Raw genomic sequence first — 24,631 nt, 5'->3', positions numbered from 1 at the left:
ACAACATCAAACCTGAATACCATCAAAGCAACACAACACAAATGCATCAGACATTTAGGTTTTACATTTTAGTCACCACCAATAAATCTACGATAATCGATAATTTCAACAAGCATTTTTCAACGGCTGGCCATGCTTTTCACCTGGCTATGCCTGCCCCGGCCAACAGCTCTGCACCCCCCGGAGAAACTTGCCCAAGCCCCCCCCTAATTCTCCTTCACCCAAATCCAGACAGCTGATGTTCTGAAAGAGCTGCAAAATCTGGATCCCTACAAATCAGCTGGGCCAGACAATCTGGACCCTCTCTTTCTAAAAATATCCGCTGAAATTGTTGAAACCCCTATTACTAGCCTATTCAACCTCTCTTTCGTATTGTCTGAGATCCCCAAAGATTAGAAAGTTGCTGCGGTCATCCCCCTCTTCAAAGGGGGAGACACTCTAGACTCAAACTGTTATAGACCTATATCCATCCTGCCCTGCCTTTCTAAAATCTTCAAAAGCCAAGTTAACAAACAGATCACAACCTTTTCAAATCCCACCGTACCTTCTCCACTATGCAATCTGGTTTCAGAGCTGGTTCATGGGTGCACCTCAGCCACACTCAAGGTCCTAAACGATATCATAACCGCCACCAAAAGACAACTGTGCAGCCGTCTTCATTAACCTTGCCAAGGCTTTCGACTCGGTCAATCACCGCATTCTTATCGGCAGACTCAATAGCCTTGGTTTCTCAAATGACTGCCTTGCCTGGTTCACCAACTACTTCTCAGATAGAGTTCAGTGTGTCAAATCGGAGGTCCTGTCCTGGACCTCTGGCAGATTCTATGGGGGTGCCACAGGGTTCAATTATCCAACTCTTTTCTCTGTATATATCAATGATGTCGCTCTTGCTGCTGGTGATTCTCTGATCCACCTCTATGCAGATGACACTATTCTGTATACATCTTGCCCTTCTTTGGACACTGTGTTAACAAACCTCCAAACGAGCTTCAATGCCATACAACACTCCTTCCGTGGTCTCCAACTGCTTTTAAATGCTAGTAAAACTAAATGCATGCTCTTCAACCGATTGCTGCCCGCACCCGCCCGACCGACTAGCATCACTACTCTGGACGGTTCTGACTTAGAATATGTGGACAACTACAAATACTTAGGTGTCTGGTTAGACTGTAAACTCTCCTTCCAGACTCACATTAAGCATCTCCAATCCAAAATTAAATCTAGAATGAGCTTCCTATTTTGCAACAAAACCTCCTTCACTCATGCTGCCAAACATACCCTCGTAAAACTGACTATCCTACCGATCCTTGACTTCGGCGATGTCATTTACAAAATAGCCTCCAACACTCTACTCACCAAATTGGATGTAGTCTATCACAGTGCCATCCGTTTTGTCACCAAAGCCCCATATACTACCCACCACTGCGACCTATATGCTCTCGTTGGCTGGCCCTCGCTACATATTCGTCGCCAAATCCACTGGCACCAGGTCATCTATAAGTCTTTGCTAGGTAAAGCCTTATCTCAGCTCACTGGTCACCATAGCAACACCCACCCGTAGTATGTGCTCCAGCAGGTATACTTCACTGGTCATCCCCAAAGCCAACACCTCTTTTGGCCTCCTTTCCTTCCAGTTCTCTGCTGCCAATGACTGGAACGAATTGCAAAAATCACTGAAGCTGGAGACTTATATCCTCCTTTCTAACTTTAAGCATCAGCTGTCAGAGCAGCTTACCAATCACTGTACCTGTACACAGCCCATCTGTAAATAGCCAACCCAACTACCTCATCCCTATATTGTTATTTTTTTGTTTGTTGGTCTTTTGCACCCCAGTATCTCTACTTGCACATCATCATCTGCACATCTATCACTCCAGTGTTAATGCTAAATTGTAATTATTTTGCCTCCATGGCCTATTTATTGCCTTACCTCCCTAATCTTACTACATTTGCACACACTGAACATTGATTTTTCTATTGTGTTATTGACTGTACATTTGTTTATCCCATGTGTAACTCTGTGTTGTTGTTTTTGTCGCACTTCTTTGCTTTATCTTGGCCAGGTCACAGTTGTAAATGAGAACTTGTTCTCAACTAGCCTACCTGGTTAAATAAAGCTCTTATCCAGAGCGACTTACAGTTAGTGCATTCATCTTAAAATAACTAAGTGGGACAAGCACATATCACAGGCATAAAAGTAACATTTTCTTCAATATCGTAGCTACAGTAGAGTCACAGAGCTAGAAGGGGTGTCTCAGAAGATATCTCAGAAGCCATCCCAAAAACAAAAACAGATAAGTAGGCTGGGATTAGTGTGCCCAGGGACTTGAGTCTATGAGGAGAGAGTGCGAGAGGATACTTTTTTCAGGGGAGATTTTGACTGAGTCCCATATAACACCCCATTTCCTTACATCCCTATGGGCCCTTGTCAAAAGTAGTGCACTATATAGGGAATAGAGTGCCATTTGTGATGCAGACTTTTTCATTAGCAGCCAGGGCCACATTTGGCTTCCCACGGTGCTTCAGAACAAAGAGTGTGTCTGAAAGCAGGGACCCTTGACGTGGGACGTGGCGCTCTAATTGGAGCCTTGGTAATCCTCTCTCTCCCCCTCCAGTCTCGGCTGTGGAACCAACAGTGTCAACAGGCTCTCTACTTTAACAACGGCACAGGGGAGCTCTAGGGGAGCAGAGCGTCACTGTTCAGCCAGCCGTGGGCAGAGGCCTACTCCACACACACAGAGAGCGAGAGAGAAAGAGGGAGAGAGCATGTGAGAGGTAGAGAGAGAGAGAGAAAGAAAGAGAGAGAGGGGGAGAGGTAAAGAGGGGTTAGCAGGCCAGCTCTGCGTGCTCCTCAGCGCGGCAGGGGAGTGGAGGAGTGATTGCAGGGAAGTAAGGTGGTACACGTCATCTACTGACGTGGACGAGGATGAGGATTAGGAGAATAGTTTAGAGAGGATGAAACTCAACTGGACAGCCTGCCCTTCACTCTATGGATCACATGGTGTATTGCAGTGTTTCCCAACTCCAGTCCTCGAGTATTTCCAACAGCACAAATGTTTGTTGTATCCCTGGACAAAAACACCTGATTCAACTTGTCAAGGGCTTGATGATTAGTTGACAAGTATAATCAGGTGTGCTTGTCCAGGGCCACGACAAAAAATTGTACTGTTGCGGGTACTGAAAGACCGGAGCTAGGAACCACTGGTCTATTGTATCATGGCTGGAGCCTGGAGGCTTGGAGAGAAGCACTAATCACATCAGCCTTGCTAGGGAGTCGTCAGTGACTCAAAAAGGTCAGCTGGATATATCAGGATAAAAAAAGAAGATGAAACACAGATATCGAACGGACAGAAACATGTTGTTTCCATGTCAACATGCAGTACAGTAAGGATGGATGATGTACAGGCCAAGGCTTGGGGCAAAATACAACAATCCTGTCATTATTCATGTACACACATATGACAAGTACAGACATCATTGGTACCGCAGGTGAAATACACTTGATCTTAGCAACAAACATGGTCCCAGTTTGTATGACAGCAAATAAACAAATAACAGTGTATGTAAACGTGGTTAAATTGTAGTTACTTACAGGACTGACACAATGTCATCTCCATACCCTGTCACATTCCCCTCAGGACACATAGAGGGCTGAGGAGACACACACACACGTACCCACACAAATAAGGTGAGTCATAGACAAAAATACGAGGATCGGGGGGGAAGTACAGCAGCATTGTCATTAGTGTCCTCCTGAACAGAAATACAGCAGCTATGGTCAAGGAAGGGACAACCATGGGACTGACTGACTGACTGAACACATAACACACTGAATACCTCAGGGACCTATTGTTCTCAAAGGGACATATTGTTCTCAAAGTGACATATCGTTCTCCAAGTGACATACCGTTCTCAAAGGGACCTATTGTTCTCAAAGTGACATACCATTCTCAAAGGGACCTATTGTTCTCAAAGGGACCTATTGTTCTCAAAGGGACCTATTGTTCTCAAAGTGACATATCGTTCTCAGTGACATACCGTTCTCAAAGTGACGTACCATTCTCAAAGCAACCTATTGTTCTCAAAGGGACCTATTGATCTCAAAAACATATTGTTCTCAAAGGGACCTATTGTTCTCAAAGAGACATTTTACATTTACATTTACGTCATTTAGCAGACGCTCTTATCCAGAGCGACTTACAAATTGGTGCATTCACCTTATGATATCCAGTGGAACAACCACTTTACAATAGTACATCTATATATATATTTTTTGGGGGGGGGTTAGAAGGATTACTTTATCCTATCCCAGGTATTCCTTAAAGAGGTGGGGTTTCAGGTGTCTACGGAAGGGGGTGATTGACTCCGCTGTCCTGGCGTTGTGAGGGAGCTTGTTCCACCATTGGGGTGCCAGAGCAGCGAACAGTTTTGACTGGACTGAGCGGGAACTGTGCTTCCGCAGAGGTAGGGGGGCCAGCAGGCCAGAGGTGGATGAACGCAGTGCCCCTTTTTGGGTGTAGGGCCTGATCAGAGCCTGAAGGTACGGAGGTGCCGTTCCCCTCACAGCTCCGTAGGCAAGCACCATGGTCTTGTAGCAGATGCAAGCTTCAACTGGAAGCCAGTGGAGTGTGCGGAGGAGCGGGGTGACGTGAGAGAACTTGGGAAGGTTGAACACCAGACGGGCTGCGGCGTTCTGGATGAGTTGTAGGGGTTTAATGGCACAGGCAGGGAGCCCGCCAACAGGGAGTTGCAGTAACCCAGACGGGAGATGACAAGTGCCTGGATTAGGACCTGCTCTGCTTCCTGTGTAAGGCAGGGTCGTACTCTGCGAATGTTGTATAGCATGAACCTACAGGATCGGGTCACCGCCTTGATGTTGGCGGAGAACGACAGGGTGTTGTCCAGGGTCACGCCGAGGCTCTTAGCACTCTGGGAGGAGGACACAATGGAGTTGTCCACCGTGATGGCGAGATCATGGAAAGGGAAGTCCTTCCCCGGGAGGAAGAGCAGCTCCGTCTTGCCGAGGTTCAGCTTGAGGTGGTGATCTGTCATCCACACTGATATGTCTGCCAGACATGCAGAGATGCGATTCGCCACCTGGTTATCAGAAGGGGGAAAGGAGAAGATTAACATATTGTTCTGAAAGGGACATATCGTTCTCAAAGGGACATATTGTTCTCGAAGGGACCTATTGTTCTCAAAGTGACATATCGTTCTCAAAGTGACATACCATTCTCAAAGGGACCTATTGTTCTCAAAGGGACCTATTGTTCTCAAAGGGAGATATTGTTCTCAAAGGGAGATATTGTTCTCAAAGGGAGATATTGTTCTCAAAGGGACCTATTGTTCTCAAAGGGACCTATTGTTCTCAAAGGGATATATTGTTCTCAAAGGGACATATTGTTCTTAAAGTGACATATTGTTCTCAAAGTGACATACCGTTCTCAAAGTGACATACCATTCTCAAAGTGACCTATTGTTCTCAAAGGGACCTATTGTTCTCAAAGGGACCTATTGTTCTCAAAGTGACTTACCGTTCTCAAAGGGACATATTGTTCTCAAAGGGATATATTGTTCTCAAAGGGACCTATTGTTCTCAAAGGGACATATTGTTCTTAAAGTGACATATCATTCTCAAAGTGACATACCGTTCTCAAAGTGACATACCATTCTCAAAGGGAACTATTGTTCTCAAAGGGACATACCGTTCTCAAAGGGACCTATTGTTCTCAAAAACATATTGTTCTAAAAGGGACCTATTGTTCACAAAGTGACATATGGTTCTCAAAGTGACATACCGTTCTCAAATTGACATATTGTTCTCATAGTGACATATTGTTTTCAAAGTGACATATTCCTCTCAGAAAAGAGAAGTGGCATCCTCCCGCCATGCCATACTGTGATGGCTTCAGCCTATGTCCTTCTGTGTCTACTGATTCAAACTGACAGATACGGGTGGCAAAAACACAGTAGCTGTCACACCCTGATCTGTTTCACCTGTCTTTGTGCTTGTCTCCACCCCCCTCCACCCCCCGTCGCTTTTTGATCCTTCGATGTCGGCTCTTCCTATCATTGTGAAGCAGAATTCACCAAGCGTTGGATTGTTCACCCACTAATAGGGAACGTGAGCTGGGTTTAGACCGTCGTGAGACAGGTTAGTTCCCCATTATCCCCAGTGTACTTATACCTGTGTTGTCTGTTGCCAGTTCATTTTGTTTTTCGTCAAGCCTACCAGCTTTTTTCCTGTGCTCCTGTCTGTCTCTAGTTCCTGTTTTCTATCTTTCCAAGTTTTGACCATTCTGCCTGCCCTGATCCTGAGCCTGCCTGTCGTTCTGTACCTTGCCAAACCACCCTGGATTACTGACCTCTGCCTGCCCTGAGCCTGCCTTCCGTTTTGTACCTTTCAGACTCTGCTCTGGGCTACTGACCTCTGCCTGCCCGTGACCTGTCGTTTGCCTGCCCCCCTGATTTTGTAATAAACTTTTGTTACTTCGAAACTGTCTGCATCTGGGTCTTCTCCTGAGCCTTGACAGTAATCCTCTATAAAACATCTTACCTTTCAAATTTAGTGGTGTGGAAAGGTTACTCAACCATATTAAATGTCAGATTAATGTGTGCGTATATTATCTGTCATGGAATCTACATACTCAGTGGCATTCTGCATTTCAAGAACTATATAGCCTTCTAAGAAGCTTTCAGCATTCTGAGAATAGGTCTATCAGCTCTATGTTCAGATTATGAGATCACGGTTCGTATCCACCAAATGTCTCAGAGTAGGAGTGATGATCTAGGATCTGTTCAGATAATCATATACATTATGATCTTAAATGCTAAACTGATCCCAGATCAGCACTCCTACTCTGAGACGCTTTGAGGATACATGCCCAGGGGTCAGAATTGTCCTGAGACATGGCTGTAGGCTAACTAGCTTCATAAGATTCTAAAACCACACAACTCAGGGGCATAGCAAAGGTCAGTACAAAGGTCAAGAATAATCTATTCAACAACTCATGCTTACAGAATTATGCACAAAACTACAACAGTGAGTTACAGAGTACATCAGTTTTGGACACGTTCAGACGGAACATCCCAGATTATTTTCCTACTAAACACAACACACCAAAATTCTCTTCTCTAACCAGTGAATCCACAAACAAGCTTAAATCAACCATTTCACTCTCAGTGGGAAATGGAACTCCACAGGATTCTACAACAACCATAACAGCAACTATTGTATAATAGTATAGGCCTATAGACCATTAAATCCCCCCCAGAAATAATTTATTCTTACAATTTAGTTTGTCACAAACTGTTTGTCACTTTATCGAAGAGCTAGTGTGTGACGAAGCCCCACTCCAAGCGGCGGGTGACATGGCACAGGCAGAATGATTCATTAAACAGGATGTGCACAGGCCATTTCATGCTTGCTGGGGTAATTGACAGAATATCTCTTATCTGTCTGCTGAAAATAAATATCCCTACGAGTGCTGCCAGTCGCGGAATGTATCTGTTACAGTTGGATACGTTATCGTTTTCACTTTTAGTCATATTTTACCATATTACATGCTGTATTGTCTAGCTTGCTAGCTGGAAAGCACCCTAGAATTGATAAAAACTGAAAAACAATAACACTGGAAAGTTTAATAAAATAAGACTGTCTGGTCAACAATTCAATCTCATGCTGCAGGCAACCTAAGGCAAGACAAGGGGTTTTGTGAGGACTGTAGCAGCCTTGTAGGAGGAGAGGCAAAGTAAAGCAACTGTCTACGCAAATTTAACTCCAACAGTGGAAACAGAATTCAGTATGTGAACGTATTGATTCACTAAGTAGTAGTATAGGATGAGAGGAGAGAGATCAATAACCATCTTCACAATTAGTTGTTACATTTCACAATGTCTTTCTTAGAAAAACATATAAATACAAATTAACTATCTGTAACTGGATGTCATGAGGGATGGTACAAAGGAAACAAGAACTATGGACTGACATTTTAATTTGACTTGACTGAAACATGTCTTTATTTAGGAATTTCAATTATTGTTCCATAGAAATTCAGATTTCTTTCATCAGTGATGGAGCTCCTACAAGTCCCTTCAGTTCCCATGTTACAAGGCTATTGCGCTGTATAGATTCTCGAGTCACCCTTTCCCAAGAGGCTGAAGTTGCCATCCAACACTGAACACGGAGGACAAGACCCAGCCAATGCGGTGAAACCAATGGGTCTTAGTTGCCTGACTGCCTTACCTTGATACATGTATAGCTACATGTGCATACCTCTAGATTAACTCTGTTTGACTGTGGAATGAAACATGGGTTGGAGTATTTATGACTTGAATTAAAAATAGAGGTTGAAAACAAGTGAGGTGAGGCCAATATTTTCCATTATAAAGAGAACCTCTCCCTCTCTCTCTTTACAGTATGATTGATGCCAAGATTCCATTACCTATGCTACAAAGGGAATTGGGCTTTGAAAAAGTACAATAAGATCAGAAGGAATTGATGGGGGGAAAGAGAGAGAGACAGAGATAGATAGAGTCTCACATGCATTGACGCTCCCTCCACTCGTGCTACGTAGGCGAAGCTGTCCAGAACAGTGATGGTGACTGGCACTGCCACGAAGAACCCGCCCACAAATGCCAGGATATACCTGCACTCAGCCCCACCTGCTGAGCCATCACCTGGGACAGAAGAACACAGTTCAGCCAATCACCATCAAAGAAACCAATAGAATGGGAACACTGCTATAAGAACTTGGCATTCAACAACCAATGGAGAATCAGATAGTAGGGAGTTTGTATTGAGAAGATCAGAATCAGAAAGCATGCATATTCTACCAACGGGACATTAAAAACTGTAATATCTTATGTTTCACCGAGTCGTGGCTGAACGACGACATTAAGAACATACAGCTGGCGGGTTATACACTCCATCGGCAAGACAGACAGCAGCCTCTGGTAAGACATGGGGCGGGGGCCTATGCATTTATGTAAACAACAGCTGGTGCATGATCTAAGGAAGTCTAAAAGTTTTGCTCGCCTGAGGTAAAGTATCTCATGATAAGCTGTAGACCACGCTATCAACCTAAAGAGTTTTCATCTGTATTTTTCGTAGCTGTCTACATACCACCACAGAGCGAAGTTGACACTGAAACCTGTGGAGGATGAATCAGAATTAGTTGGGTAACATAGATAATTAAGATGTTTTATTAGTATAATATGCTTATGTGAGATACTTGTCATTAGAAAGCGTCCTTTGGACCAATGACTTGTCTCCACAATGTCTGTGAGCAAGTCACTCCCTACTTTTCTTTATTATGGGGAGGTTTATGGTAGTGTCTGGGACCATTGTATGTCCTCTCTTAGATCTCGCACTTATCCTGTGATAGTATATGGCCTAGAGGTTCACTCCCCGAGTGAGCTTGTTCAGGAGTGGGAACAAGAGGTGTTTTACTGAGGATGGGCCACTATGAGATAGCACTGACAAAGGAGATTTATGGTGTATTTTGATAAGAACGCCTAAAAAGCATTTCAGAGGACATGAGCTAATAGTTCTGTTCAATACCGTACCAGGGAGGGACAGTTCTAAGGGGACCAGATACTGGGCTATACAATGAACCCTGTTGATATAGCAGTTACTGCCTGCTGTGTTTTATGGATGTCTGTCATACAAAACTTAACCTTGTGACCCATTCTATGTATCTGTGGTTTGTCATGTACGTTGAAGGGGGTGTATCTTTGCTATAAAATATATCTGTAGCCATTGTGTAATCACCTTATTCAATGGTTCATTCAAGAGAGTGCATTATTGAAGGTCAAGTGCTTTTGCAAAAGTATCTTAAGTATTAAAGATGTAGTTAACTCGGACTGGTGTGTTTGTAACTCTCCTCATTTTGTAATGCAGAAATTAGCCACCACAAACCGCACTCAATGAGCTATATTCGGCCATAAGCAAACAGGAAAACGCTCACTCAGAGGCGGCACTCCTGGTGACCGATGACTTTAATGCAGGGAAACTTAAATCAATTTTACAGAATTTCTATCAGCATGTTACATGCGCAACTAGAGGGAAAACAATTCTAGACCACCTTTACTCAACACACAGAGACGCGTACAAAGCTCTCCCTTGACCTCCATTTGGTAAATCTGACCATAACTCCATCCTCCTGATTCCTGCTTCATTTAAGCAGGAAGCACCCGTGACTCGGTCTATAAAAAAGTGGTCAGATGAAGCAGATGCTGTACTACAGAACTGTTTTGCTAGCCCAGACTGGAATATGTTCCGGGATTCTTCCTGGTTAAATAAAAGTTAAATAAACAGAGCTAAAGGTTAGAGCTGCCGCTTTCAAGGAGCGGGACTCTAACCCGGAAGCTTAAACGAAATTCCGCTCTGCCCTCCAACAAATCATCAAACAGGCAAAGCGTCAATACAGGAATAAGATCGAATTGTACTATAACAGCTCCGACACTCGTCGGATGTGACAGGGCTTGCAAACTATTACAGACTACTAAGGGAAGCACAACCGAGAGCTGCCTGGTGACACGAGACTACCAGATGAGCTAAGTAACTTATATTCTTGCTTCGAGGCAAGTAACACTGAAACATGCATGAGAGCATCAGCTGGTCCGGATGACTGTGTGATCACGCTCTCTGCAGCCGATGTGAGTAAAAGCTTTAAACAGATAAACATTCACAAGCCCGCTGGGTCAGACGGATTACCAGGACATGTACTCCGAGCATGCGCTGACCAACTGGCAAGTGTCTTCACTGACATTTTCAACCTTTCCCTGTCTGAATCTGTAATACCAACTTGTTTCAAGCAGACCACCATAGTCCCTGTGCCCAAGTACACTAAGGTAACCTGCCTAAATGACTTCCGAGCCGTAGCACTCACGTCTGTAGCCATGAAGTGCTTTGAAAGGCTGGTTATGGCTCACATCAACACCATTATCCCAGAAACCCAAAACCCACTCCAATTTGCATACCGCCCTAACAAACCCACAGATTATGCAATCTCTATTGCACTCCACACTGCCCTTTCCTCCTGGACAAAATGAACACCTATGTGAGAAGGATATTCATTGACTTCAGCTTAGTGTTCAACACCATAGTGCCCTCAAAGCTCAGCACTAACCTAAGGACCCTGGGACTAAACACCTCCCTCTGCTACTGGATCCTAGACTTCCTGACGGGCCGCCCCCAGGTGGTAAGGATAGGTAACAACACATCCACCACACTGATCCTCAACACAGGGGCCCCTCAGGGGTGCGTGCTCAGTTCCCTCCTGTACTTCCTGTTCACTCATGATTGCACGGCCAGGCACAACTCCAACATCATCATTAAGTTTGTTGATGACACTGACAACAATGAGACAGCCTATAGGGAGGAGGTCAGAGACCTTACCGTGTGGTGCAAGGACAACAACCTCTCCCTCAACGTGATCAAGACAAAGGAGATGATTGTGGACTACAGGAAAAGGAGGACCGAGCACGCCCCCATTCTCATCGACAGGGCTGTAGTGGAGCAGGTTGAGAGCTTCAATTCCCTTTGCGTCCACATCACCAACAAGCTATCATGGTCAATGCACATCAAGACAGTCGTGAAGAGGGCATGACAAAACCTATTCCCCCTCAGGAGACTAAAAATATTTGGCATGGGTCCTCAGATCCTCAAAAGGTTCTACAGCTGCACCATCGAGAGCATCCTGACTGGTTGCATCACCACCTGGTATGGCAACTGCTCGGCCTCCAACTGCAAGGCACTACAGAGGGTAATGCGTACAGCCCAGTACATCACCGGGGCCAAGCTTCCTGCCATCCAGAACCTCTATACCAGGCGGTGTCAGAGGAAGGCCCAAAAAATTGTCCAAGACTCCAGCCACCCTAGTCATAGACTGTTCTCTCTGCTACTGCACGGCAAGTCTAAGTCCAAGAGGCTTCTAAACAGCTTCTACCCCCAAGCCATAAGACTCCTGAACAGCTAATCAAATGGCTACCAAGACTATTTGCACCCCCGCTGCTGCTACTCTCTGTTATTATCTATGCATAGCCACCTTAATAAACCTACCTGCATGTACATAATTACCTCAATTACCTCAACACGGTGCCCCCGCACATTGACACATTGACTCTGAACCGGTACCCCCTGTATATAGCCCCGCGATTGTTATTTACTGCTGCTCCTTAATTATTACTTTTTCTTATCTCTTACTTTTTAGGTATTTTCTTAAAACTGCATTGTTGGTTAAGGGCTTGTAGGTAAGCATTTCACTGTAAGGTCTACACCTGTTGTATTCGGCGCATGTGACAAATAACATTTGATTTTATTTTATTTGAGAATGGAATTTGTGTCATTTCTCACTCAGAGAGCACATATTGCATGCAGGCATTTTTCATACTCTGTTCTCTGAGACGACAGCAGGACGACCAGACATGTGAAATAACACAGTGACACAGACAGATCAAAGACAGGCTAATGCATCAGTGGCTTTAAATAACACAACCACCAGAGCCCTATACCACTAAGCAGGTTTGAGGAGTTAGCGAGGTAACTTTAGTCAACTCTGAGTTCAACTTGGGATAACCGGTCATATGAAAGTTGCTCACCTTTTAGCCAGGTGAATTTATATGGCAAAGAATCCTTCAGAACTAACTTGCTTGGCAGGCTAACTCACGGCTAACTCTACTTTCCCTGAATGAAAATGACAGAGCCGCGAGTTGAGGACCAATTAAATATTTTGCTTAACAACAATTACAACACAATATACAAACATATCTTACAAAAAAATCTAACAAATTAAGGACCAATGAAATCAGATTCCATCCCTCTCTGAAAGATTGCGTCATCAGCACCTTAATTTGAGGAAGACGACTGATTAAATATTTTATTAATCAAAATGTTGTTGTTGTTCAATATAGTCATTAAAATACTTATCACATTACACATTTAGTAATGGCACGATGCATTTGAAAGTTCATGCACAGTAAATTATTATAATAGATAAACCTGTGGGGGAAAGGTGCTTGTGCATTGATAATGCCAAAGCACATCAAAGATTGTAATAAAATAAAACAGCACCTATTTCACTGCATAGCCTGCTGAATTTCAAAGATAACTTTTCTTTCATGTTTATTTCGGCAGAAATTAAAATGTGGCACTGACTCACCCATGGATTGATGGTTCAGCATTGTCTCAATGAATAGTTAGGCATTTGACTAGCCATGTGCAACATCAATATGCACCTTAGTAGTATGGATGAAGCCTGAGCTGGAATGTGAAGCTAACTGAAGCTGGCTTGCTTTATAAAAGCCTGAATAGATCTAGCTTCAGTCGTAGTATACTCCTCTGGCAGATACTCAAAACTTTGTTGTGACTGAGCATGAGTTGGAGACTTTTGAAAGTATCCACTTCAGAGGGCAGGTGCATCAAATAGGCATTGGTGGTTCATGTCCTTACCTAATACTATGCTTATTAGCTTGAACTCAGCAAACCTAGCATCCATTTGTGAGAATTTCAAATAGATAGTGTTTCCCGACCTGGTGTCCTGGCTGATTACAAAACAAAACACATAGAGACATAGCAGTGTCTATTGCTTTGAAAGAATAACAACCCTCCAGTTAAATACTGTTTGCCCACGGCTGGTGAAAATGGTCAACAATATTAGTTGTTTCAACGTAGTTTCATTGTTATTTCAACGTCCCTGATACAGTGTTGACAAACATTGTTACTGAATGTTATTGAATAGGTAGGTACCAGTAGGTCACCCACCTCAAAGTGTTTCCACTCAGGGAGATAGAAACCTTAGAAGTAGAATAATAGAAGCCTTTCAAACAGACGTTACAGAGGAGAAAAGAACAGGAGACAGGTAGACACGATAGAACAAGATCCGCCCAAGGTCACAACCGCCTAACCAATCAGTGGCCAACTGCCCGTTAGAACAAACTTATCTGGTTTTAAACGGCCTATGTCACCTCGATATGAGTCAGATGCATTAATTCTAGTATCACAATTGACTACAAAGTGTAAATAGGATCATTTTGGTCATAAAGTCAGTCTTGTCAAAAACTGAGTTTTGTGAGTTCATCACGACTTCCTGGAGGGTTGGGTATGGATTACTAACACTCCCACTTTTGCCAATGATGCCCAATATTAGGGCAGGGAATTGCCAGGAACCTCACAATACAATATTATCATGATACTTAGCTGCCGATACAATATGTATTGGGATTCTCACGATTCTATATGTATTGCGATTCGATACTGTGGTTCCATTGCGATTCGATGTTCCAAACATATTGCTCACCATATGTCTGCTGCGGGGGACAAGCGAGACCCATGAGCAGTGATGTAAAGTACTTTTAAGTAAAAATACTTTAAAGTACTAAAGTATTTTTTTGAGTATCTGTACTTTACTATTTATATTTTTGATGACTTTTACTTTTATTTTACTACATTCCTGAAGAAAATAATGTACTTTTTACTCCATACATTTTCCCATGACACCCAAAAGTACTCGTTACATTTTGAATGCTTAGCAGGACAGGAAAATGGTCTAATTCACGCACTTAAAGAGAAAATCCCTGGTCATCCCTATTGTATCTGATCTTGCAGACTCACTAAACACAAATGCTTTGTTTATAAATTATGTCTGAGTGTTGGAGTGTGCCCCTGACTATCCGTAAATTTAAAAAACTAGAAAACCATGCTGTCAGGTTTGCTTAATATAAGGAATTTGAAATGATTTATACTTTTACTTTTGATACTTAAGTATATTTTAGCAATTACATTTCCTTTTGATACTTAAGTGTATTTAAAACTCCAGTAGGATTTTACTGGGTGACTTTCACTTTTACTTGAGTCATTTTATATTAAGGTGTCTTTACTTTTACTCAAGTATGACTGTTGGATACTTTTTCAACCACTGCCCATGAAGTCATGGAATTAAAAGTGCTGAAAACAAATTGGCTCCCTATTTATTTTTAAGATGGAGAACAAGCTATGAAGGAAAAAAGTTTTGGTGCAGGTACAGCCGACTAGTGCAAAAATAATATTGTGATAGTCAAAACGATACGATATATTGTCAAAAATAATATCCAGATATGTAACTATCGATTTTTCCCCCCATCACTGCTGCAACGCACACATATTTAGCTCGACAAATAGGAGTGAAAATGGGCTTCCATAAAAGTTGTTCAACAATCTTGGGCAGATGGCCAGGATATGGATTTCATCTGACTAGCTTCTACTTGGGCTGTCAACAGTCAATGCTCTTGGTAAGTCCTGTAGCTAAGTCTTGTTTATAGCTAGCTACATATCATTATTTTGATAGGATATTTCGCTTTGATACTAGTCTATGATACTGTAATGTAGCTAACTAGTTTAATACATAGCCTCTCCATAATGTCTAATGTGAGAGGAAGATTTGCATGGCTAACATTGCACCTGAAGATAGGTTTGATCCAGCTAGCTAGCTATGTTTGATGCATGTTGCCACCTTGTTTTCAATAATGTTTAAACTCAAACTGGCTCGCTACTGTAAGGTTCCTGCTTAATAATCAAGCAAACTAGCTAGCTAGCATTTGAATGCTTCAGCTAACCCCTAAACGAGGCCAACAATCAACAACATTATTGTGTATTTTCTATGCAGAAATAATAATGACAGTTCACCAGATAAGGAGGCAGTGGCCAGACACCAGTACTGTTTCAGAGTAAGGGAGGACAGGACCACCATTAATAATGTAATCAGTGCTGTATGTGTTTGTGTCTTGTATGTTGTAAGGAGGTGGCCCCATATCCATGGTGCCGCAATGGACTACTCCTGGGCCAGGGTGAGTAATGCCAACCAGTCAGTGCCATGGTGGCACATGTGCCTTGTGAATTAGTTGTGAATCACAATCTCTGATTGGCTATGTCCAACCGCGTATTTACTGTTGGTGACAGTCTTGCTCCCCCTCCCTCTCTCTCTCTGTGATAGGAGCTGGCTTGGATCTGTAAGTCAGGCTCTTTCATGACCAGTATCTGTGACGAGAGGGTCTAGAGCTGGTCTACTGGCACTGACAAAAATGTCAGAAGGGACAAAAGATGATTACTAATAAGACAGGACATCACAAGTGTTTAGTAATATCAGAATCACCTTTATTCACCAAATACATTTGCATGTAGAGGAATTTGACTAAATTAACAGAATTTACAGACAGCCAAACTGAATATACAGACAATATAACCCCACCCTTTCAATACATGTGTCACTCATCAACTCTATCTTGTTTTTCTACAGATGAAGGACAGAAGTGAGGCTTTGGTCATGGAGTCCTCTGACAGAAAGATAGGTTGATACTGATGTCTGAATTAGGAAAGATTTTGTACTCCGCATTAAAATGATACCAGACACATCTATAACTTTTCAATGTGAATGACAATAAAAGACAAGTTTAATATTTGCTCATAGTTATATTAGCATAATTACTGCTTCTACAGTATTATGTGAATGATGATTTATTCTACATGAAACTGTTACACAAAGTTATCAAAACACTTTGTTTAAAATATCTACATAAGTTCAGCAATTGTATTTTTCTCATATTACTCTGTATGCTACTCAGTATGAGAAGAGTGCCATCCTCCTGCATCTCATATCTGTCTATAGTTATTGAACTCTGCCTGCTGGACCCAAGAGGCAAACTGTCATATCTAGGATGGAGTGTCATGCACTCCACCCCTCCTGCCACCTGACTGCACATGTCCGTAACCTGTAATAAATGACATAGATGAAAGGGGCATCACCCACTGGAGACTTGAAGACAGAACCTCACCCAGAGAGCTGTGCATAGGAATAGAAATGTCATTCGAGTTCTGGTTAGACAGCTGAAGTTGTACTCAACACACAACTGATTTTGATTTGTTAGGTAAAGTGTCTTTATAAGCAATATGATATTTCCAGCAGAAAAAGTTTTGTCTTTGTAACACAAACACATCCATCGATTTGTTGTTGATGTATCTACACACAAGCTGGGTGATCTTTGTGACATAGAAATATAATTAATTATATTTCTATGGTTTGTGCAATGTCCACTGGTGGCCTACACCTGCAGGGATATTTAGTTCTGGGATTTGGCTCCCGGGAAAAGATCTAACAGCGGTCATAAGAACTGACAAGACGAGACACAACTAGCCAGTTATAGAATATTGTGTTGTAGGACTCGCAATAGTTGATATCTCTTTCACGGTAAGTATTTATATGATGTGATGAAACAATGAAACAAAGTTGCAAGCTACTTTAGTAGTGTTGGGGAAGCTACTCTGAAAATATAATTTACTAAGCTACCAAACTGGAAGAAGTTAAGCTACACTAAAGCTACCCTTAACTAAAATATATTTTACTTCACTAAAGTTTCTTTGAAAGAGTAGTTCACCATGTCCAAACCACTTCATGATATATCATATCTAAATCTGAAATAGACTATAAATTGCAAGAACTGATCACTCTGAAGTCAGATTTTAACAGAATGTGTAATTTAGCCTATTACACACAAAAACTGTTTCAAGTGAGAATTGGGCAGGTCTGATGTCAAAAAAGAAAGGACAATTCTTGCCTACTTCATTCATAATTCATGTTATTTTTGTGTGTAGTTCCAATAGTTAGCTACACCACTACATGGCAAAAAAGTAATTAACTACTGAAAACACTACCAAGATTTGAATTTAGTTAAACTACCACCAAGCTACTGCATTTAGCTCACTACACCCCAAAACTGCCCATAACTGACAGAGAAATATCAACTAGATAGGATAGCGGGCTGCACCTATCACCAAGCTATGCTAGCTAGCTGACGTCAGCTTGGCTAAACACAAGATCAGCGCAGGCTTTAACCTACTGTGCCGGTTTCGCTGTTAATCTGATTAGGTGGTCCTCCCATGTGTGACTGTGGATTATCACATCGTCCAGGTAGGCTGCAGCATAGGATTGATGTGGGCACAGACGGTCTGTTCCAATATGGGCGACTGCCCTTTGGACTTCATGGAGTCCACGCCACGTTTCAAATGCTGAAGTCCAAAGGGCAGTCGCCCATATTGGAACAGACCGTCTGGAGTGGAGAATGCTGTCTTCTCACGAGCTGCCGGGGTCAGAGGAAACTGCCAATACCCCTTGGTTAGGTCCAGGGTACTGATGAACTAGGCATTTCCCAGTCTTTCAATCAACTCATCTATTCTCGGCATGGGATAAGCATCACAATGCAAAATGGCATTCAATTTACGGAAGTCATTACAGAATTGTGCTGTATCATCTGGTTTCGAGACACCAGGACTATCAGGCTGGACCATCCACTGTGTGACTCTTCAATGACATCCAACTCCAACATCTTCCCCACTTCTTGTTTTATTGCCGCTCTCTTCACCTCTGACACTCTGTAAGGTTTTTGATGGACCCTTATCACCGGAGGTGTGATGATGTCATGTTGGATGTGATGGGTGTGTCCTGCTAAGGAAGAAACCACATCTTTATTTTTCATAACCAACTCACGTAACTCTTGGGTCTGGGATGGCGATACCAAGGGTAATCTCCTCCAGCAGGTTCTCGGCAGAAGTGGAAGTGGCCGAAAGTACTGACGCCTGTATGTGTAAAAACAGGGTTGAAACCAACAGCTGCTCCACTGTGACATCATTGGACTGGTGAAAGGTGAATACACTAGCAGGATTTACAGGTACACCATCTATTACCTTGACATTCTGTCTGGCATTCTGTAGTGTGGATCTTCTAGCTGAGCAGTACCAAACCTTCCCCTATTCTGTGTTACATCTCATGGGCATAAGAATTTCCAGGCCTCTCGTCCTTCGCTTCCTGTTCCTCTTCTTCCACCATTTCTGGCCCATTTATCCCTACTGGGTTTCCTGCCTCTTCATCGCATCCTTCCCCTTCTTCTCCCAGGAGAACTCGAGTGTCGGCTACGGGAGTCAGGCAGGTAAGTACCAATTTGTTAATTTTCCTTTCATAGTTCATGGAGTTCTTTGGTAGAGGTTTAATTAACTTTTCACTGAAAAATGTAAATCGTACCTGGCATGCCCTATTACTGGCATCGCCATCTCCTGTAGTCCTTTCCACAATTCTTGAAAATATGGGCAGTTGCGACCCAGTAGCAAGGGATATCGCAGGTTCTCAATCAACCCTCTGAACCGCCCTCTGGTGGTGTTAATCTCTACATCTGCGGTTGGGTAAGTTTGGGTGTCCGCGTGTACACAGGTGATGTCCCTGGTTGGAGCGGCAGTTCTCTCCAGCTAGGTTAACAGTGATGGCCTGATGAGGGAAACCATGCTCTCGGAGTCTAGAAGGGCATCTACTTCTTTTCCTTGAACCTGTACCTGACTGAGGTGCGGAGGGTGGCGGTGGGCTTGGATATGGGCAGAAATGACATGGCAGTGGTATATATTGGAAATGTCAACCTGCATGGGTTCCTCCTTCCTGGGACAGTGCCATGCGATATGTCCTATTTCGCCACAGTGGTAGCACTCCCGGGTGTCGGTATCAACCCCTCTATTCCTCATCTTTGCTTCAGGTTGGAAACCCTGATCCTGGAGCCCGCATTCCCCATGCGCTCTTTGGATTCTTCCTTTCCAAACCCGGGGAGTCTCCAGTTGGGATGTCTTGCTTCCCCCTCCTTTGAGGCCTCCCTTTTCCTGGGTGGTCCTGTCCGGACAACTGGATTTGAGCAGTTTGTCAGTTGCTTGGCATCTCTCAACGAGGTCCACCACTCCGTCCGCTGCCCTGGCTGACAACCTTCTTTAGCTCGTAAGGTATGGTCCTGATGTAGTGGTCAATCACTATTCTTTCCACGATGTCCCCAGTACTGAGAGTTGCGGGCTCTAGCCATTTTTTTGCTAGGTGAACCAGGTCAAACATCTGGGACCTGGGTGCCTTCTCGGGCTGATATGTCCAAGTATGGAACCGCTGGGCCCTCAAAGAGAAACTGACTCCCAACCATGATACATTAAGATGGCAGCAGCGCAGTTTTGCTGAGCGTGTTGTGTCACACTGTTTGTTTGTTTCAAGTGTTACAAGTTTTTATTACTTAGCAAAACCGCTGCGAGAGTTGTCATTAAACAACAGGCAAAATCTAAAATCCTACAGGATCGAAGCAATTAAAACGTTAAATTGACATCTGCTGGTTTCTACACGAGATGATAAAGCCGGTGTGGTGCCCTCCTTGAAAGCCGAGAGGATACATCTGTGCTGTGACTAACGGTCTAAACACGTTGGGCCGACTAGCCTTGGATACTCCTCGACAGTCAGGTTTTTATCTGTGTTTCACCACTCTACCGGAGTCTTCGGACTCCTCTCCTGCCCCGCTGTGCAGTGGAAGCCGGAGGTTGGTATCTGCTCTGTGAAATAAGGTTTAGATGCGCTGGGCTTCCTAGCCCAGGATACCCCTGCCGGGTGGACTAGCCACCAGGGCCACTGGGCCCACTCTGCCTCACTGTGCGGTAGCCTACTGCAAGGCGACTGGGTGCATTGACCAGGCCTACACACTGGGCGAAATCCCTGTCAGTATATTCCTGGAGCGGCTGTTGAACGCGCTGACCATTCTAACTAAGGCAACAACACTCGGACACACAGTTGCTTTTTAACTGTACTTAACCTTTAGGCTACAGCTGAGCATTTTGGGGGAATTCATGGTTTCAAAAGATTGACTCAGTATACTTTAGTTTAGTTTTCTTTTTGTTTTAGTGAACTGTTGGGTTCAGTGGTTAAAAAGGGTATTTTTGTCCAAATGGTTTTAGCCTACATCGGTTATGGCTCATTGCATAGTCTAAATTATCAAAAATAATCTCATCTCCCTAACCTAGAGATACTGCTAAACCCTACTTTGATTGATGGTATAGCAGCTTTTATATTTTTGAAGGATCTGATTGTTTTACCATTTGACCATGCACATAAAACTTTCTCATCTACAGGGTTTGGTCTGGCTAAAAACTGTGTTTGTTGTATCAGATGATTGTAGTTTGGATTATTTTAAATCATCTAAGTGCAGAGAAATTTTAGGAAGAAACAAATCAAGGTGTTTTATTATTCTTCTGCTTTTGGTGTCAGGAAACATTCACCCAAACCCAGGCCCATTGGCTATGAATGAACTTCCCACTCCAAATTATTTTAAAACTAGATCAGGGTTGGGACTGATACATATTAATGCAAGGAGTTTGATGGCAAAATTGGACATGATAAAAGTCTGGGTTCACTCTGCTGACCCAGATGTCTTAGTACTGTCCGAGACCTGGCTTAAGAAATCTGTTATAAATCAGTCTATAGCCTTGGATGGTTATAATGTTTATCGATGTGATCGACAAAGTAGGGGGGGGGGGGGTATAGCCATCTATATTAAAGACATATGTGGTTTGATAGGATGTTATAGACCTCCGTGGATTCTCGGGCTGAACTGATGCATGGTTGGGGGGAAAATGAAATGGTCCTCATGGGCGATTTAAACTGGGATTGATTATCTCCAAACTCTGAAGCCATAAGAGGACTGTGTAATACATTACATTTTACTCAAATTATAAATGCAGTTACAAGACTCAATCCCAAAGACATCCTAAGTCAACACTTATTGATGTTATTCTAACAAACAACCCGCATAAATTCTCAGCCGTTGCATTAGAGACACCAAAATCCAAAGTGACCACTCGGTTCATAGTCAAACGAAATTTTAGGCAGTTCTGTGAGCAGGTATTCCTGCATGAACTTTATGCATGCAACTGGGATAGGATTACGCTTATTCCAGATATCGAAGAGGTATTCTCCTATTTTCATTCTGTTTTTTCTACTATCTGTGATAAACACGTCCCTCTCAAAAAGAACTGGGTAAGAGATAGAGACAATCCCTGGTTTACAGGGGAATTATCTGATTTGATCCATAAACAAAATACACAATGGGCCAAAGTCAGAAAGGATCATTCCCAGACTGAATGGCAGTTATTCAGGGCACTGAGAAATAAGTGCACCTTGTTAATACGGAAATGCAAATCTAGCTTCAATTATGAATCTAGCAAGGCAAACCTCAATAACCTGACAAAATTATGGAAAACCATTAAATCCATGAATGCTAACACGTACTCCTCTGGTCTTCCGCTGAAATTGACCTCAAATTCAATGGATGTGACTGACAAGAATAAACTGCTTGACATATTTAATGAGCATTTTTCTAAAGCTGGGCATTTATTTCATAATGAACTCCTTCCAAACATCTCAAACGTGGCTGTGAATGAAACTGCCACATGTCGGCCTACGGTTCATTTATTTGTGTGTCACACTTTTACATAAAGGTGGAGATCTGTCCCAGTTGGATAACTATCGTCCCATTTCTAAACTGTCTACACTGGCAAAAGTTTTGGAAAACCTGGTGAACTCACAATTCAAAGACTTTCTTTATAATAACTCAGTTTTTATCTCAATTCCAGTTGGGTTTTAGAGCCAAGCATAGTACAATTACTGCTGTAAGTAAGGATGTAGGTGATATTCTAGATGCTCAGGGCAAGAAATAAAATCACTGTTTCACTTTTTATTGACTTATCGAAGACCTTCAACACTGTCGATCATGCCCTGCTCTTGTATAGACTAAAAAAGGTTGGTTTAAGTGTTGATGCATTGGATTGGTTCCAAAACTACCTTTCTGACAGAACACAGTGTGTAGCTCAGGAGGGTATGAAATCTGAGTTTCGAAGGCTTACAAAAGGAGTTCCCCAGGACTCAATTTTAGGTCCGATCCTTTTTACACTGTATATAAATGATATAGGGAAGACTGTTGACTCTGCAAATCTCCATGCTGATGACACAATTATTTATTCTAGCGCGTCTAATATTGAGAAGGCTTTTCAGGACTTACAGTTGGACTTACAGCTTTGCCAATTGAAACGTGGTTAATGAAAGGAAAACAAAGTTTATGGTTCTCACTTCCCTGAAAGTTAACAGATGGAGTCACTTGCAGATTTTAACTATAACAGGCCAGCTAATTGATAGGGTCACCTATAAGTATCTTGGGATTTGGTTAGATGAAAAGTTGAATTTTAAACAGCACATTGATACCTTGACCAAGAAACTGAAGTTGAAATTGGGTTTCTATTACACAAACAAATCTTGCTTTTCAATGTTAGTCAGAAAGTATCTTGTTCAAAGCACTTTATCAGTGCTGGATTATGGTGATATTGTTTATATGCAGGGCTCAAAGTACCTTGAAACACAGTGTATCATGGTTTTTAAGATGTATTATAAATGCTAGATCATTTACCCATCACTGTGATTTGTATGCTATGGTGCAATGGACCTCTCTCTCCACCCGGAGGCTAAAGCACTGGCACACTTGTGTACAAAGCATTGATGGGACAACTCCCTTTGTATCTCTATTCTTTACTGACCAGATAAGTTGCTCAATATGGTCTTCGTTCACAGTCGCTGCTGTCCTTGTCTGTTCCTAAGGCTAGAACTGAGATGGGAAGAACATTTTTTTTCACATAATGCCCCTTCATCCTGGAACATGCTTCAGAAGATTTAAATTAGGGGAGTTAGTGTCTTTGCCGGTTTTTAAGACTGATAAACAACACTGTTTGTGTTAACTGCAGTTGTTTCTAATCTTCAGTTGTGTCTTTAACTTGTGACACTGTCTTTTGTATGTATTCTGTAATGTTTTATGGACACGCTGCCATTTCCCTGTTTTGCCTTCTTGCCATGTCACCCTCGGAAAATAGTTTTTTAAACTAAAAAAATGTTTTCTTCAGTGTGTCATAGTCATTGGCTTCTGTTGCTTCTAGATCAGACCCCACCTGTTGTGCATCCCAACAAAGATATGGAGCCAGTATTGCTGCCCATTTGATCTGTGCCAATGCCTCTCATTCTGCCATGCACTCACATGTCTTTAGGAAAGCATCAACATTGTCACGCCCTGACCTGAGAGAGACGGTTTATTTCTCTATTTTGTTAGGTCAGGGTGTGGGTGGGCATTCTATGTTGTGTATTTCTTTGTTTTGGGCCGAGTGTGGTTCCTAATCAGAGGCAGCTGTCTATCATTGCCTCTGATTAGGAATCATACTTAGGCAGCCTTTTCCCACCTGTGTTTTGTGGGTAGTTATTTTCTGTTTTGTATGTGTTTTACCTGACAGAACTGTGCACTTTTGTTTCCATTGTTTATTATTTTGTTTAAGTGTTCTGATTTAAATAAATAATCATGAACACGTGCCACGCTGCATCTTGGTCCCCTCATTGCGACGGTCGTTACAGAACTACCCACCACAACTGGATCAAGCAGCGTGCCCGGGAGGAGATGGATTCCTGGTCTCTGGAAGAGTGGGAGGAGAGAATAGACTGGACTTGGGGGCAAGTATTGGACAGATATAGAAGCCTGCTGGGGAGGCAAGGAAGGAAGCACGAGAGGCAGCCCCCCCCAAAAAAATTGGGGGGGAGGGGCACACGGGGAGATTGGCGGAGTCAGGGTTGAGACCTGAGCCAACTCCCCGTGCTTATCGTGGTGAGCATGTGCCTGCTTCTCGCACTCTCCCTCCAGTGCGCCTCCACAGCCCAGTATGTCCTGTGCCTGCTCCTCGCACTCCCCCTCTAGTGAGTCTATTCAGCCTGGTACGCCCTGTGCCTGCTCC

At 43.0% G+C, this 24,631-nt stretch overlaps 1 pseudogene; it reads right to left on the bottom strand.

The window, feature by feature from the left end:
* LOC115196617 (mitochondrial inner membrane protease subunit 2-like) overlaps positions 1-24,631 on the bottom strand; it is a 237,253-nt pseudogene that overhangs the window by 208,099 nt on the left and 4,523 nt on the right.

The sequence above is a fragment of the Salmo trutta genome, chromosome 7, assembly GCF_901001165.1.
Source record: "Salmo trutta chromosome 7, fSalTru1.1, whole genome shotgun sequence".
Lineage (NCBI taxonomy): Eukaryota > Metazoa > Chordata > Actinopteri > Salmoniformes > Salmonidae > Salmo > Salmo trutta.
The sequence above is the reverse complement of the archived record's forward strand: the minus strand, read 5'-3'. Positions and strand labels throughout refer to the sequence as shown.